This window comes from Macrobrachium rosenbergii, chromosome 46 (assembly GCF_040412425.1).
Source record: "Macrobrachium rosenbergii isolate ZJJX-2024 chromosome 46, ASM4041242v1, whole genome shotgun sequence".
Lineage (NCBI taxonomy): Eukaryota > Metazoa > Arthropoda > Malacostraca > Decapoda > Palaemonidae > Macrobrachium > Macrobrachium rosenbergii.
In genome coordinates this window covers 24,536,458-24,553,957 of record NC_089786.1, presented here as the reverse complement: position 1 = coordinate 24,553,957, position 17,500 = coordinate 24,536,458, and the positions used below count along the sequence as shown (strand labels likewise).

The 17,500-nt window shown below is 34.2% G+C and overlaps 2 pseudogenes; one reads left to right on the top strand and one right to left on the bottom strand.

The window, feature by feature from the left end:
- Nucleotides 1-2,959: 2,959 nt before the first annotated feature.
- On the bottom strand, nucleotides 2,960-4,476 carry LOC136830063 (cytochrome b-like; annotated as a pseudogene).
- Nucleotides 4,477-6,843: 2,367 nt separating this feature from the next.
- On the top strand, nucleotides 6,844-8,000 carry LOC136830062 (NADH-ubiquinone oxidoreductase chain 5-like; annotated as a pseudogene).
- Nucleotides 8,001-17,500: the final 9,500 nt, after the last annotated feature.

The following is a 17,500-nucleotide window of genomic DNA, read 5'->3' as shown; positions in this document are numbered from 1 at the left end:
GTGTGTGTGTACATACATTCATATACATATACACACACATTATATATATATATATATATATATATATATATATATATATATATATATATAATATATATATATATATATATATATATATATATATATATAGCCATAAGAATATACACAGCTTCTGAAGTAATTTTTATGAAATGCTAAAGTTAAATTGATGAAATAAATTAGCAATTTAGAATAAATAAACAAAGCATTTTTCGGTCGTTATTGAGAATGAAGCGCATCTGGAGTTCAGTCACATGCAGTGAACGTATCGTAAAATAATAAAAGTCAAGTGAGTACATTTTCCATATTTTTATTGGAATAATGTCAATAAACTATAGTTACTTATCTTTTTCATTTGCTCTAGAGCTGGAAAAGAAAAACAGAGAAGAAAGTAACTCATTACCGATACAAAGTTGGATTAGATAGGATTATAGCCCTTCTACCCCATGCGTCGAAAGACCAAAATTCCGTGTAAGAGAACGAACCAGCCCAGCAAAATGTTGTCTCGCTACATAGCGATGTCGCCAAGTGACTGGCGAATTCCCGCATTAGATATAGAAAATCAGGAAAATTATGATAAAAGGGGTTCGGGAGGAAGTGTTTTTGCTTTCATACGGTCAACAACACTTCCTCGGACCTAGAGAAAACATATTATTATAGAGGATTAACCTTGAAAGGAAGGCAGGAAAAATCGATCGTATATATACGTACTAAATGCCACGGTCAAAACATCTGCTCCCCGTATATATACGTACTAAACGGCTCACGTAGCGTTGGCGCGCTACGTATATATACGTACTAAACGGTTAAAGGGCTAAAGTGAGATAAGTCGTAACATAGTAGTTGTATTGGAAAATGCATCTAGGAGTATGAGTTGTCGCTAATGTTTAAGCACTCTACTTACGCTGGAGGGATTGCCTTTTAGGTACTACTTGATAATTGTTTATTATTGAAGTGGGTTTGTTTGTAGTTTAGTTTGATAATGAATTAATTGATTTTGTCGATTAGTATTTTGTAGAATTTTGTTTTAAGTTATAGTTAGTAAGTACAGTGATGGAATTGTTATTGAATTTGGGTAAAGTAGTGTTAAATTTTCGTACCTTTTGCATCAGGGGTGAACTATATTGACATGTTAGTTATGCGATCCCGAAACAAGGAGAGCTAGATTTTGTTGCTTTTTTATGTTGTAAAGTGATTTGTAACGAATCTTAGTGGTGATATGTTAGTCGATCTTTGTATATCTGGTTCTTTACTAAATAAATTTAATTTTGTGTCGGGTTTGAGTTTAATTCGATAGTAAAGGTAGGAGGAATGAGCTTCTTATCTGCTGTTTTGTTAAGTGTCTTGTTAGTTGTCATTTGAGGTGGGCTTACAATCAGCCATCTTGGTATAACATTAAAGTAATATTGAGTTTTTTGTATATTTATAAGGTGCTTGCTTTTTTTAGTAAAGAATGCCATTTACTGTTTAGTCGTAGGTAGAATGTTTATATAAGTAGAATTGAAGTTAGTTTTTATGTTTGAGTGTTATTTTTTTTTTTTTTTAAGCACTTGGAGTGGCGTTTAGAAGGAACTCGGCAAACTTTGTCCCCGCCTGCTTATCAAAAATATGTCTGTGTGAATTACTTATAAAGCCTAGCCTGCCCACTGATTTATTTAAAGGGCCGCGGTAATTTGACCGAGCGAAGGTAGCATAGTCAGTAGTCTTTTAATTGGAGGCTTGAATGAATGGTTGGACGAGGGACAAGCTGTCTCCTTTACGATGTTTGAATTTAACTTTTGGTTGAAAAGGCTCAAATTGTTTAGGGGGACGATAAGATCCTATAAAACTTAATATAAGCTAGGCTTAATTTGCGATTTAGGTGAAAATTAATTTTGTTTGGTTTATATTTCGTTGGGGAGATGAAGATATAATGCTGTAACTGTCTATTTAATTTTATAGCGCTAACTAGAATTTGATCCCTCCTTGGGGATTAAGAGAATAAGTTACTTTAGGGATAACAGCGTGATTTTCTTTGAGAGTTCTTATCGACAAGAGTAGTTGCGACCTCGATGTTGAATTAAAATTTCAGCTAGGTGTAGCCGTTTAGCTGGTGGGTCTCTTCGACCTTTGAAATTTTACATGATCTGAGTTCAAACCGGTGTGAGCCAGGTTGGTTTCTATCTTTTAGTGGTTTAAAAATGGCTTTAGTACGGAAGGATTGAGCTTTTGAGATAGTCTTTGTGTAAGATAAACTTTAATGGATTGCCTTGGCAGATTAGTGCGTCGGATTTAGGATCCGTTAATATAGTGATTACTATAGGTAATAGAAAGAGGCTTTCTGTGTTTTCTTTCTATGATGGTTTTGATTAAGCTAGTTAATTACTTCATTTTAGTGATTTTAGTTTTGGTTTCTGTTGCTTTTTTTACATTGCTTGAACATAAGACTTTGGGTCACATTCAGATTCGTAAGGGTCCTAATAAAGTGGGCTATGCTGGTTTGTTACAGCCTTTTGATAACGCTGTTAAATTATTCACTAAGGAGCAAACTTTTCCTACTATGAGTAATTTTATTCCTTATTATTTGTCTCCTGTGTTTTGGCTATTTATTGCCTTAGTTTGCTGGTGTTTAATACCTTATGAGTTAGGTTTATTTTCTTTTGAATTCGGAGTTTTATTTTTTCTTTGTTGTACAAGGGCAAGAGTGTATTCTACAATAGGGGTGGGCTGAGCTTCCAACTCTAAATATTCTCTTTTGGGTTGTCTTCGTGCTGTTGCTCAGACTGTTTCTTATGAGGTAAGTCTTGCTCTAATTTTGTTGAGTATGTTGTTCTTGGTGGTGGGGGAGGGGGGGTTGATTTAGGGTTGTTTGAGAGCTATCAGCGTTACTGCTGATTTTTTCTTTTGGGTTTCCTTTGGCTTTGTTGTGGTTTGCTTCCTGTTTAGCTGAGAGTAACCTTTCGATTTTTCGATTTCGCGGAGGGTGAGTCTGAGTTGGTATCTGGGTTTAATACTGAGTATAGGGGTGGAGGTTTTGCTTTAATTCTTATGGATGAGTATGCTAGGATTTTGTTTTTAAGGCTTTGTTTTCTATTATTTTCTTGGGCAGGGGTCTTGTTTCTCTTCTGTTTTATATAAAGGTTATGTTTATTGGTTTCTGTTTGGTATGGGTGCGTGGTACTTTGCCGCGATTTCGTTACGAGAAGTTGATATATCTTGTTTGAAAGAGATTTCTTCCTGTTGCTTTAAATTACTGTATTTTTTTCATGGGATTGAAGGTTTTTATTTAGAGGTTGCCCCAGTATAGTCTTGTAAAGAAAATAGGATAGACTATTAAAAGATTCGAACTCTTATTGGGTGCTTTCAAAACAACTGTCTTCCTAAAGATGAATAGTCAGTCTGTAAGTTTATCTCATGCAATTATTGCTAGTGGGTTAATAATGAAGAATGAGAAATATAGAACTGTTAGGATTTGTCCTGTGAGGATAAAGGGGTCTTCTACTGGTCGGGCTCTGATTCATGTTAGTAAAATTACGATTCTAATCAAAATAAAAATTTGTCTGATTGGGTAGAAGGCTAGTCTTCGGAATTTATTTTTGTGTGTGAACGGTAAGATGAATAAAGTGGCTACTGATATGACTAGGGCGATAACTCCTCCTAGTTTATTTGGGATTGATCGTAGAATTGCATAGGCAAATAGAAAGTATCATTCTGGTTAAATATGAGCTGGTGTCACCAGAGGATTGGCTGGGATAAAATTGTCTGGGTCTCCGAGTAGGTAGGGGTCAAGGAGTGTGAGAATGATTAGTGCGGCCAGTATGATTACAAATCCCACCATGTCTTTAAATGAGAAATAAGGATAGAATGGAACTTTTTCCAACTTCCTAGAGATTCCTAGGGGACTGTTAGGTCCTGTTTGATGCAAGAATAAAATGTGGACTATGGAGGCGGCTGCAATAATGAATGGGAATAGGAAATGGAAGGTGAAGAATCGTGTTAGGGTCGCGTTACTTACTGCGAATCCTCCTCAACTTCATTGTACTAGATCTGTGCCTACAAATCAGATTGCCGATATTAGGTTGGCAATTACAGTAGCACCTCAGAATGATATTTGTCCCCATGGGAGTACATATCCTAGGAAGGCTGTTGCTATAGTTAAGAATAGAATGATTACTCCTACTGATCAGGTATGTAGGTATAAAAATGATCCATAGTAGATTCCTCGTCCGATGTGTCTGTATAGGAGTCATCCTTAGTTTATGTCTCAGCAAATGTGAGCTACTCTTGAGAAGGCTAGGTCTACATTTGCTGTATAGTGTATGGCTAGGAATAGTCCTGTTGCGATCTGAAGTATCAAACACATGCCTAGAAAAGATCCAAAATTTCAGAGAATGGAAATGTTGGCTGGCGTGGGGAAATCCACTAGGGCCCCGTTAACTATTTAAAGAGGGGGTGTGATTTTCGTATGGGTTCTGTCATTAGGATGTTCAAAGGGGTCCGGAGAACGTTGGTATGAGTTTGACTACAGCGATAAGAGTTAGAAGAAGATATAAGATAATCACCCTCGTGAGGGTGGCTGTGGTGGGGTTGTATATATGGCCCAGTGATATTTGAGTTGATTGGATGTCTTGGAGTCTTCTTAAGAATGAGATTTCTGTGGTGTCTTTAGTTGGAGTGATTATTTGGTCAGTGAATGGTAAGATGAGTGCTACGGATAGAGGTAGGGTGAAAGCTGAGACTATTTTAATTGACAGTTTAAATGTTTCGTTTGAAGCAAGGGAGGCTACATAGATAAACAGAACTAGGGTGGCTCCTAGGAAAATTAAAAATAGAATATATGAGAATCATATAAATTTAGATAAGAGACCTGCAGATACACAAATTATGATAGTTTGGCAGATCAGAGTGAGTCCTATGGCTAGGGGGTGTGTTATGCGTGTGAAACAAATTGAAGAGGATATTAGTATAAGAGAAGATAGGAGCAAAGTGTTGATACAGAAAGTAGTTTATAAAAAATATTAGTTTTGGGGACTGAGGATGGGAATGTTTTCTTCTTTCTGAGCTTCAAGAACAATAAATTCATCTACGATTTACAAGACCGTCATTTTATTTAAACTATTGAAACTAATGACAATTTTCAATTTTTTACTCTATGTCCCCTTGCTCTATTTGTGTTGCGGCTTATTGGCTTTTGTGGGAAAACGAAAGCATTTGTTAAATGTTTTGTTGAGTTTGGAGTTTATTATGGTGAATAATTTTTGGTTTATGGCTCAAGCTTTCGGCCATTTATGGCGGGAGAAGGGGATGGGGATTTGTATTTTGTATTATTTTTTCTTACTCTTGCTGCTTGTGAGGAGGCTCTGGCTTTGGCTTTACTTGTCTCTATCGTTCGTAGGCATGGTAAGGATAATTTTGGAAGTTTTAATGTTTTAAGATGTTAAAGTTTATTTTAATAGTTTTATTGATAACTTTGGTGGTTGATAGGTGATTGGCAGTGCAGGTATCTTTGTTCTTGGCCAGTTTCGTATTTGAGATCTGCTCACTTAATGGGTTTTCCTTGTCTTGCTTGGGACTTGGATTTGGGTTGGACTATATCAGGTACATTTTGATTTTATTAAGTTTTTGGATTATGGCTCTTGTTGTTAGGATGAGGCAGAAGGTTGAAAATTTTAAAAATTTTGACAGCGTGTTTTTATTAGTTAATGTTTTCTTGTTGTTGAGTCTGGTCTTAATCTTTTCTTGTTTTGATTATTTAATATTTTATGTGCGTTTTGAAAGTTCTCTGATTCCTTCTATAATTTTAATCTTGGGATGGGGGTATCAGCCTGAGCGATTACAAGCTGGTGTGTATATGCTATTTTATACTTTGTTTAGTTCTTTGCCTTTGTTAATTTCTATTTTGAGTCTGTATAGAAGTGGCGGTTCTGTAATGTTTGGTCTACCTTTGGTTCCTAAGTGTAGGGCAAGTTTGCTGGGGGTCTGGTATATTTTCAGTATTATGGCTTTTATTGTCAAGCTACCTATTTATTTAGTTCAGTTGTGATTGCCTAAGGCCCATGCGGAGGCTCCAGTGGCTGGATCTATGATTTTAGCTGGTGTCTTATTGAAGCTAGGGGGGGCTATGGTTTAGCACGTGTGTGTCCTCTTTTTATTCACTCAGCTGTGGCCTTTAGATGGCTGTGGGTGTCAGTGGGTTTATTAGGCGGTATTTTCGTAAATTTTATTTGTTTACGTCAGACTGATATTAAAGCTTTGATTGCTTATTCTTCTGTGGCGCATATGGGTTTAGTGTTATGTGTCCTTAGCATTTTTAGGTGATGAGGCTTGTCTGGTGCTGTCTCTGTTATGGTGGGGCAATCTCTTTGTTCTTCTGGTTTGTTTTGTTTAGCTAATATGGTATACGAGCGTCTCGGGAGACATAGGTTGTTGGTTAGCAAGGGCTTTCTTAATTTCATGCCTACCGTGGCTTTATGGTGATTTTTGCTAACGACCGGTAATATGGCTGCACCTCCTACTGTTAATTTGTTAGGTGGGATTAGCCTTATTTTAAGGGTTGTTTCTTGGGCGTTGTTGGCAATAATTCCAGTAGCTCTTCTTTCCTTTTTAAGGGCTGCTTATAGGCTTTACATGTTTTCTTTAAGTCAGCATGGGAAGTATTTTGGAGCCTTGTTTTTTTGCTGTTCTGGTAAGGTTCGCAAGTATTTGGCTGTAATGCTTCATTGGTTGCCTTTAAATGTTTTAGTGTTGAAGGGCCCGATTTTGGTTTGTTAAAGCGTAAATAGTTTAAATAAAATGTTGGTTTGTGGATCCAGAGATATAATTTTTTATTTTAGGCATTGTTGTGGAATAATAAGATGAATTTAAGGAGTATGGTGTTCTTATTGATTATGTCTATTGTTAGTTTAATTACTTCTTTAAACTTACTTTTTTCTGGTTGTTGTTATTTTTTGGAGTGGGAATTGGTTAGAATTAATAGGGCCACCATTGAAATGGCTTTGATTGTTGATTGAATGTCGATGATGTTTATGTCTTTTGTCTGTTTTATTTCTTCTATAGTTTTATTCTATAGGGGCGGTTATATCTGGGGATTATAATATTGGGCGTTTTATGTATCTGGTTTTAGGATTTGTTCTTTCTATGCTTTTGTTGATTATTAGTCCTAACATAATCAGTATCCTATTAGGGTGAGATGGGTTAGGCTTGGTGTCCTATGCTTTGGTTATTTACTATCAAAATGAAAAGTCTGCTGGCACTGGTATGCTGACCGCTTTATCAAATCAGGTGGGCGATGTCGCTATTTTACTTAGTATTTCTTTGATGCTAAGTTTAGGGGGCTGAAATTTTTATTTTTATGTAGGTGAGGAGTCTGTCGCTAACAGGATTGTTAGCTTTTTAGTTGTGTTGGCAGCTATGACTAAGAGGGCTCAAATTCCATTTTCTGCTTGGCTTCCTGTGGCTATGGCAGCTCCCACTCCTGTTTCTGCTTTAGTTCACTCTTCTACATTAGTCACTGCTGGGGTTTATCTTCTTTTGCCAGGACTTTATTATTATTGTTGGGGTGTTTAACTATATTTATGGCTGGGATGGGGACTAATTTTGGGACTGATCTAAAGAAAATCATTGTCCCTTCTACTTTAAATCAGTTGGGTGTAATAATCACTATTTTAAGTTTAGGGTGGGATACTTTGGCTTTTTTTCATCTACTAACTCATGCTTTGTTTAAGGCTCTTTTGTTTATGTGTGCTGGGTCCATTTTTCACAGAGTTGGAGGTTATCAGGATATTCATATAATAGGGGCTTTAGTTAATTTTATGCCTATTAGGGTGATATGTATTAATTTAGCTAATCTTGCTCTTTGAGGTTTTCCATTTTTAGCAGGGTTTTATTCTAAGGATTTAATTTTAGAGGTGGCTTTCTTGAATCCTCTGAACGAGGTTTGTTTTTGATTACTAGCTCTGGCTACTGGTCTTACTGTTTGCTACCGGTTTCGTTTGGTTTATTAGAGGCTTAGTGGGGATTACAACTTGAGTTCCGTTTCTTCAGTGAGTGATTCTGATGCTTTAATAACTTGGCCTATACTTGGATTGAGGGCTGGGGCTCCTGTTTTAATTTGTTTGACGCTACCTATAAAATTGCTTGCTTTGGCTGTTAGCTTGGTTGGCGGGTTCGTGGGGTATGTGTTGAATTTAATAGTGGAGAATTACAAACTTGAGTCTTTAAGCCTATTCCCTTTGGTTGTGTTCTCTGGTTCCATGTGATTTATACCTTTACTGTCTACTATTGGTGTAAGACGAAAGGTACTAGGAGGCTTCTCTGTCTACTCCCAGTTGGGAGATGGGGTTGATCTGAGTACTGTGGTGGACAGGGTGTTTATAGAACTTTAATAAAATCTTCTGGCTATCTTCAGTGTATTCAGGAAAATAGGATTAAAACTTATTTGGTGATTTTACTGGTTTGATTAGTGGAGTTACTTTTAATTATTTCAACTCAAGAAGCCTAATATTATGAGCTTTACATTGAAGCTGTAAAGGAGGCATATTTGCCCTTGAGTATTTTAAAAAGGATTCGTACCTTTGGCTCTACTAGTCCATACCTTCAGCATATGGAAAACAAATACCTTAGCATATATAGGAACAAGACTTATTTTGGGGTTCATGAGGATATATATATATATATATATATATATATATATATATATATATATATATATATATATATATATATATATATATATATATATATATATATATATATATATATATATATATATATATATATATATATATATATATATATATATATATATATATATATATATATATATATATATATATATATATATATATATATATATATATATATATATATATATATATATATATTATATATATATATATTTATATATAATATATATATATATATATATATATATATATATATATATATATATATATATATATATATATATATATATATATATATATATATATATATATATATATATATATATATATATATATATATATATATATATATATATATAACATATATATATATATATATATATATATATATATATATACACACATATATATAATCAAGACAGTCACGTGTGGAACAGAAATAAATTTCTGACTCACACCAGGATCAAACCCAGGTCTTTGAATTTTAAGGCAAGGGCGCTGGCCACTAGGCCACACAAGTCATAAAAGAAGTTGGAACCTGACGGCAACTGCACCCAAGGAATTACCTGGGCAAGCTAACTGCTTGCATACCAGCATGTTTTCCCCCAACTTCCTAACTTAGCAATAATCCAATTAACAGCATTTCATTCAAAGTATCCCTTCTGAGTGAATAAGATAGAAACAATCAACCCAGAGTCACGTGCAGTTCCTCTTAGGTTACAACGTCTTCTATGGCTTGTATTGCCTAGTGGGCAACGCCATTGCCTTTCAATTGAAAGACCTGGGTTCGATCATGATGTAAGTCAGAAATTTATATACACTGTATATATATATATATATATATATATATATATATATATATATATATATATATATATATATATATATATATATATATATATATATATATATATATATATATATATATATATATATATATATATATATATATATATATATATATATATATATATATATATATATATATATATATAATAAAGTGAAGTTCAATTTATTTTTTCCATTAGTTATTCTAGACTCATGATCCGATTCTCATTCCTCCATTATCCTTCTCTTTCATAATATTATCGCCTTATTTGGAATAGTATGCTAACAAGTATTCGGGGAAGGGTAACCGACAGTCAAGTATGTTATTAGTGCGTCAACTAACAAGAGTTTGAAGGGTCACAATAAAAGCCAAGAGGACCTCCCTACTCTGGCCTCTTCTCGTGTAATTAATGGTCTTTCTTTCTTCCTTTCTAAAAAAACGGAAAAAAAGAAAGGAAAAAACTTTCGTTCAATATAACTATTGATTTCACCTCGGCCTCACATGAGTCGTGGAAGTAGCAAGTATAGTCAACATTGTACAAGATTGTAAGTCTGTTTTACGTGTCATTCAGGTCATTTCAAATCTTATATCGTTGATTTATTTACAATGGAAATCTATGCAGATTATCATGCGCATTTCTGCTGTATAGCAGCCAGCGAATAAATATGGGTAATGAGCTCTAAGTTAAGACCTGCAGAGTCTTGAGATGATACTTAATGTCCCTTTGTGAAGACTTGCCGTCTCTCTTATATTAACATCATTTACTGTATGGGTGCTCTTGCAGTTTGCATTATTTATTCAAAAGGCTGTTTCCTATCTGGGTACCATTCACGTATTATGCTTTCAATGTTCTTTGATGAACTACTAACATTTTACTAGTGGACAATTGTGTTTCTGATTTCACACTTTACATCCCTATGCTGTTCTGTTCTGTATATATATATATATATATATATATATATATATATATATATATATATATATATATATATATATATATATATATATATATATATATATATATATATATATGTGTGTGTGTGTGTGTGTGTGTGTGTGTATATATATATATATATATATATATATATATATATATATATATATATATATATATATATATATATATATATATATATATATGATGATAAGAAGGACCATAAAACACTATTTGAACGTTGCAACCATATACTTCGGGCACTTCCTTCTGTGCCCCTGTTCACTGGAAAAATATGGACAGATGAAATGTTCCAGAGCACACGACCACCAGAATCGACACCAAACAGGAGTTAATGGGTCGAAAACCACTAGGAAACAGTTTTCTCTTGTCCTTTTTAGGAAACGGTCACCTGCATACCATAAAAGACTTAATGCCACACCTATATATGCTTAGTATATAAACCCTTGTAACATTTCATCTGTCCATATTTTTCCAGTGAACAGGGGCACAGAAGGAAGTGCCCAAAATATATGGTTGCAACGTTTAAATAGTGTTTTATGGGCCTTCCAATCTTCATATTATACTGTAGTATTACAATAAAAGACTTTCATATATATATATATATATATATATATATATATATATATATATATATATATATATATATATATATATATATATAAAAAATAATATCCACGAAGGAAACGGAAACACTGGAGTGCTGCGACGACTTGCGACGCTATATCCTTTACTTAGCAGACTAAACAAATATAAAAGTATGTTTACAAAGAAAGCTCATATAAATGACAGATGGGGATTATAAAGGAAACATGTACCTGGAATCCAACACAATTGAAGAATTAGTAGAAATGTCAAAACAGGATTAAATATTTAAGAGGTTTTTACAAAGGATTAGGATCAACAGTTCAGGAGCAGGGACAGGACAATTAAAAGATTATACAGGTTCGTGACTGACCACCTAAAAATTTTTAGTCCAACACAATAATTCTCTTTTTTTTGGTAAACAATAATAACTTTTTGCAAGATGAACATTTTTACAAATAAAAAATTATATTAAACATACGGATATATAGAAAATATATATCAAGTAGCTAACTTGTAATTAAATCAGTGATTTTATCTTTTAGGTCATTCTTGAACATTTTTCTAATACAGGGGTCGAAATAATACATGCCAGGGCTAAGATTAAAATTACAACTGGAAGTAACCTGGATAATAGCGGACTCCAATAGATTTCTTGAAGAGAAATCTTTCGATATGGCAGTCACTGAACTTTCAGTCCAATTTATCATGTGAGAGTTTTCACTTAAATGAATGAATATAGCATTGGATGCTTTTCCAGTTTTGACTGAAAACTTATGTTGCTCAATACGTACATCCAAATCTTTGCTAGATTGGCCAATATAAAAAGAGGGGCAGTCCAAACATGGAATTTTATATATTATGTTGTTGTTTTCTTTAGGCTATTTTTTATTAACATTCTTTTGAGTGTGTTATTATAAGAAAAAAACGAGGTTTACATTAAAAGGTTTTAACAATGATTTTATGTTTTCAAAACCACTAAAATAAGGCAAGCTAAGAATGTTCTTAGGGGTTTCTTTCTTCATGTTACTTTCACTTTAAAACTTTTTGTGGGCTTTGTTATAACAAATATCTAGTATATGTGAACGATAAGATAAATCTGTTCCTATTTTTCTTATGTATTCAATTTCTTTATCCAAATACTGGGGACTGACAATGCGCAAGGCTCGTAAAAACATAGAGGAAAAAATTGATATTTTGATGCTGAGGTGATGGCCTGAATAAAAATGGACATAAGTTAAATTGTTGGTTGGTTTCCTATAAATACTGAATTTACATTGAAATGGTTCTCTGTGTATTAAAACATCTAAGAAAGGGAGGTAATTGTCTTTTTTCTAATTCTAACGTAAACTTAATGGATGGTACCTGGTTATTCAAATTACGGAGTAAATCATTTACATCAATACCAGCATGCAAAACAGCTAAAATATCGTCAACGTACCTCGTTTTTTTCTTATAATAACACACTCAAAAGAATGTTAATAAAAAATACCCCTAAAGAAAACAACAACATAATATATAAAATTCCATGTTTGGATTGCCCCTCTTTTTATATTGGCCTATCTTGCAAAGATTTAGATGTACATATTAAGCAACATAAGTATTCAGTCAAAACTGGACAAGCATCCAATGCTATATTCATTCATTTAAGTGAAAACTCTCACAGGATAAATTGGACTAAAAGTTCAGTGATTGCCAGATCAAAAGATTTCTCTTCAAGAAATCTATTGGAGTCCGCTATTATCCAGGTTACTTCCAGTTGTAATTTTAATCTTAGCCCTGGCTTGTATTATTTGGACTCCTGTATTAGAAAAATGTTCAAGAATGACCTAAAAGATAAAATCACTGACTTAATTACAAGTTAGCTACTTGATGTATATTTTCTATATATCCGTATGTTTAATATAATTTTTTTTATTTGTAAAAATGTTCATCTTGCAAAAAGTTATTATTGTTTACAAAAAAGAGAGAATTATTGTGTTGTACTAAAAATTTTTATGTGCTCAGTCACGAACCTGTATAACTTTTAATTGTCCTGTCCCTGCTCCTGAACAGTTGATCCTAATCCTTTGTAAAAACCTCTTAAATATTTAATCCTGTTTTGACAGTTCTATTAATTCTTCAATTGTGTTGGATCCCAGGTACATATGTTTCCTTTATAATCCCCATCTGTCATTTATATGAGTTTTTTTTTTTTTTTTTTTTGTAAACATACTTTTATATTTCTTCAGTCTGCTAAGTAAAGGATATAGCGTTGAAAGGTCTCGCAGGCACTCCAGTGTTTCCGTTTCCTTCGTGATTTTATCTTTATTTATATATTCATCACGTTCCATATTTTCGTGATTCAGTTATACATATATATATATATATATATATATATATATATATATATATATATATATATATATATATATATATATATATATATATATATATATATATATATATACAGAAACTATATAGTATATGCAAGGCCTTTCGACTCTAGGCCCTTTTACTTAGCAGAGTCTGCTAAGTAAAGGACCTAGTGTCGAAAGGCCTCGCAGCATTCCAGTGCTTTCCAGCTTCTGTGGATTTTATCTTTATTTATATATTCATCACAGTTCCATATTTTCCGTAATTCAGTTATACATATTTTATATATATATTTATTTATATATATATATATATATATATATATATATATATATATATATATATATATATATATATTTATATATACTATATATATATATATATATATATATATATATATATATATATATATATATATATATATATATATATATATATATATATATATATATGTGTGTGTGTGTGTGTGTGTGTGTGTGTGTGTGTGTGTGTGTGGTAAATAACCATATCCCCAAGTTAAATAGGGCCATCTTTTATTGCTGTACCTTTTTAAGAACAGGATCAAACATCTTACTTTCCTAAGATGCCCTTAGTAGAAGTTTTTCTGATGCAGATGGTACTTATGTATGTTATGTATCTGGAGATTGCCTAGACTGGGATACTAGTTTAGTAGAAGCTAAGCAAGATGAAGATGAGATTTTGGGAGTTGCAAAAGCGTTTCTTAGAGGGGAATTGGTTAGGAAGGGGTATAAGCTACCTTTTGCAGTGTTTGAATCAGAGGGTAATTTGTTAGTTATGAAGATTAGATGCAGACTGAGGAATAGTGAGGATAAGGGTGATACGACGAAAATAGTTGTTCCTAAGAGTTTAATACCTGCTGTGCTGGATATTGTTCAATGTAGGTCTGGCAGTCCGCATTTGGGAATTGAGAAACCATATCAGGATATACGGGGACAGTTCTTTTGGAAGAATATGCTCATCTGAGTGTGAGACTTTGTGAGAAGTTGTTCAGTCTATAATGCGTGTAAGCCAATGGTCGTTTCTTGTAAATTGGGTTCATTTCCTATTCTGAGTCGGCCATTCTCAAGGGTTCATATACACCTCTTGAGCAATTTCTGTGAATCTAGTTATGGCCATAGGTCTAGTTGGTGGTTGTTGACAAATTAACTAGGTACGTAGAGATTTTTCCGTATTTAATGGGTATACTTGACGTTATGGAGTTCCTGAGGTTCTGATTACAGATATTGGGAGTAAATCTGGGAACAAGATGTTAGAAATCTTGCGGATGTTATGGGCATTTGGAAGGTCACTATTATTCCCTATAGACCAGAAGCTAATAGGCTTTTTGAATGGGCAAATAGGAGGGTCATTGAAGCTCTTCGAGTGACTGTAAGGGGGAATGATGTAAATTGGGATTGATATATTCCACAGGTGCAGCATAGCATCAATACAGTGGTTAGTGATACCATTGGAATGTCTCCGAATTAGGCGCTGGGTGCGTTCGATTTGTTGCCTGTTCTATCAGGTAATGAAATGACCAAAAGCGCTTGTTTCCATGGCTAAAGAGAGACATTTGCATCTTGCTAGGAATCTTGAAATGAAAACACGAGACACAGTAGATAGGATTCAGCAGAAGCCAGATAGTTAAAGTTGCTGTGGGAGATAGGGTTTTTGTGAAATTAAATGTCAGGAATCAGTTGAACTATAAGCTAGGTCCTAAATTTGAAGGCCCTTCTCATGTTACAGAAGTAAAGAAGGGGAATAGATTTGTTGTTCTAGATGAGAATACGGGTTTGTCTCGGTTGACACACATATCTAAAATTAAAAAGACAGGTTAATGGGAATCTTATGGGTAAATTCCTGGGTTGTACTGTGGTTATGATAATTTTTTTCCCTTTTTCCCTTTTTTTATGGGTTTCAAATGGGCGTGACTTGTAGTTTTTTTTTTAAACTGGGGAGGACGTTGGTCCGTAGAGTTATACAAATCTTTAATTATCCGAGTTCAGTTTTTTGCTCTTCTGCAATACTTAGTTGAAATTAAGTGCAAAATACCATAGGGTTTTATAGATATATGAATTTCTTTTTCGTTTGTTTGTTTTTTCTTTCCCATTTCGAGATCGGGTATCTTAGAGATTCTCTCTTTTGTTTTTATGCTGAAGTCTCGTATTCGCATGGCTTTGGCAGTCGAGGCATGGGCTAATTTTGTAGTGAGGTTAGGGCCATGTGTTATTATGAAAGAAAATTATGATGTGTAGTTGTCGTCTGATGCAATATCTTTGAGCATAGAGTTACAGAATAAAGTTTGGTCACTTAGGATTTTTTTGGGGGGTTAATTAGTATATCAGACGGAAATTGTCTGATATGTTAGGGGTTTGGGCAAATCACTTAGTGTTAAGTATAGGATTAGGAAGACTTTAATATGACTTCCATATTTAGATTTTTCAGTTCTCTTCTAGAAGGAGTAAGAGGGCTGTGACATTGGTAATTGTAGTTGTTATGATCATGGGAGCGATTGCTAGTATGCCAATTGTTATTTTGTTGAGAATTGAGCAGGTATCGACAGTATTTGCTAACCAAGGTAAAACTTTGATGACTTTATGAGATATTTTACCTCTTGGATGTTTAGAATTGCCTTTGATGAATTCAGGATGTCGGCATGGTTCTCAGGTAATTTTGACTGGGAAGAATTTGTATGGGTCGTATCTTTGAGTTAGTGTACCTGATAGAGGGTTGCTTGTGGAAATTCCAGTTAGCAAAGTGGAATTGTTTCACAGTTTTATCATATGACCTTTTCCCTAGTGGGTTTAATATTTTAGTAATAGTATGGCATGGTGAGTAGACTAGGTACCTTTTTGGGTTGACTGTCGACATGACTGACTTACATTTATACACCACTTCCAAGCAGCAGCGCCTGATGAATGACTTCTATGAGCCTAAACTAATACAAGTTAGGTATGGGGGCCGTCCACATTACGCCTGTAGGTTTCTACACCTGTGCATTCATGAGAGGATCCAGGGTTTTTTGGAGAGATGTCGGGCAGGACATCTACAAAACGTCGTCGTTGCCAGGAGACATCTGTTTTGCGCAAAGGATTTATAGGTGCCGCATTCGACATGGGCTTGTGCAGTAGCAAGCCGGTCGGCATGGTTAGATCACCAGGGATTCAAGATGTTAAGAGAAGCAGGGTGTACAAGCCCCTGATTCTCTTCACATCTTGTACAGTTGCAAGCCATCCAGAATATTTATACTATCAAGAATGTAAGATGTGAAGTGATGTGTTCTATAATTAGCTGTTATTGGAATAAGAATCGTGCATACGAGACAAATAATTTTCGTATCTAGTGCATATGTTTTGATAAGCTTGTGGAGCTGGCCCTTACTGAAATTTCGATTGGACAGTTATTATACCTGGATGGGGACACGCAGTGGTAGGTGGTCCGAACTCCTATTAAGTCTTGGATGACAGTGGACGAACTATGTGCTGGCCTGTCAGTTGCACTTCCGCTGCAGGTGTAATTGTGTCAACGTTGGAGGTTTGCACAGCTGGATACAGAGAGCTATTTGATCATGATTTAAGTGCTATTAACCTCTTGCTCTACCTGTTCTCTAATCTTAAAAGGAATCCTATAAGAAGGAGCAAAAATAGTCTTAGTTTTGTCCTCCAGCTGAACCTTGTTTTCTAACATATTTGTTAATTCTAATTTACCCCTTTGAGTGCGGCCAGAACATCTTCTACACCCCCCAGCATATTTTTTATAATCAGCATTGGCTAAATGATCCCTAAAAATCTGCCTCCTAGCCTGTCAATCTGCTTCTGAAAAACTACAAAAATCCCCGACAATAGCCACTGAATTATTTTCATTGACCCAGTCAATAAAGTCAATTGCATAAGTACCATTCTGGTAATTACGAACTGAATCATTACAGTTTAGCAATTCCACCCAAGTATCCTCTGAACTTGATACCTTGTTTATAGAACCCGTACACACTACCCCCTACAGCTTTTCACTACATTCACCCACACACATCTGTCTGGATTTATGCAGTCCTTTCACTCGCACTTTACCATAGCAACCATACCAGGACCAAGAACC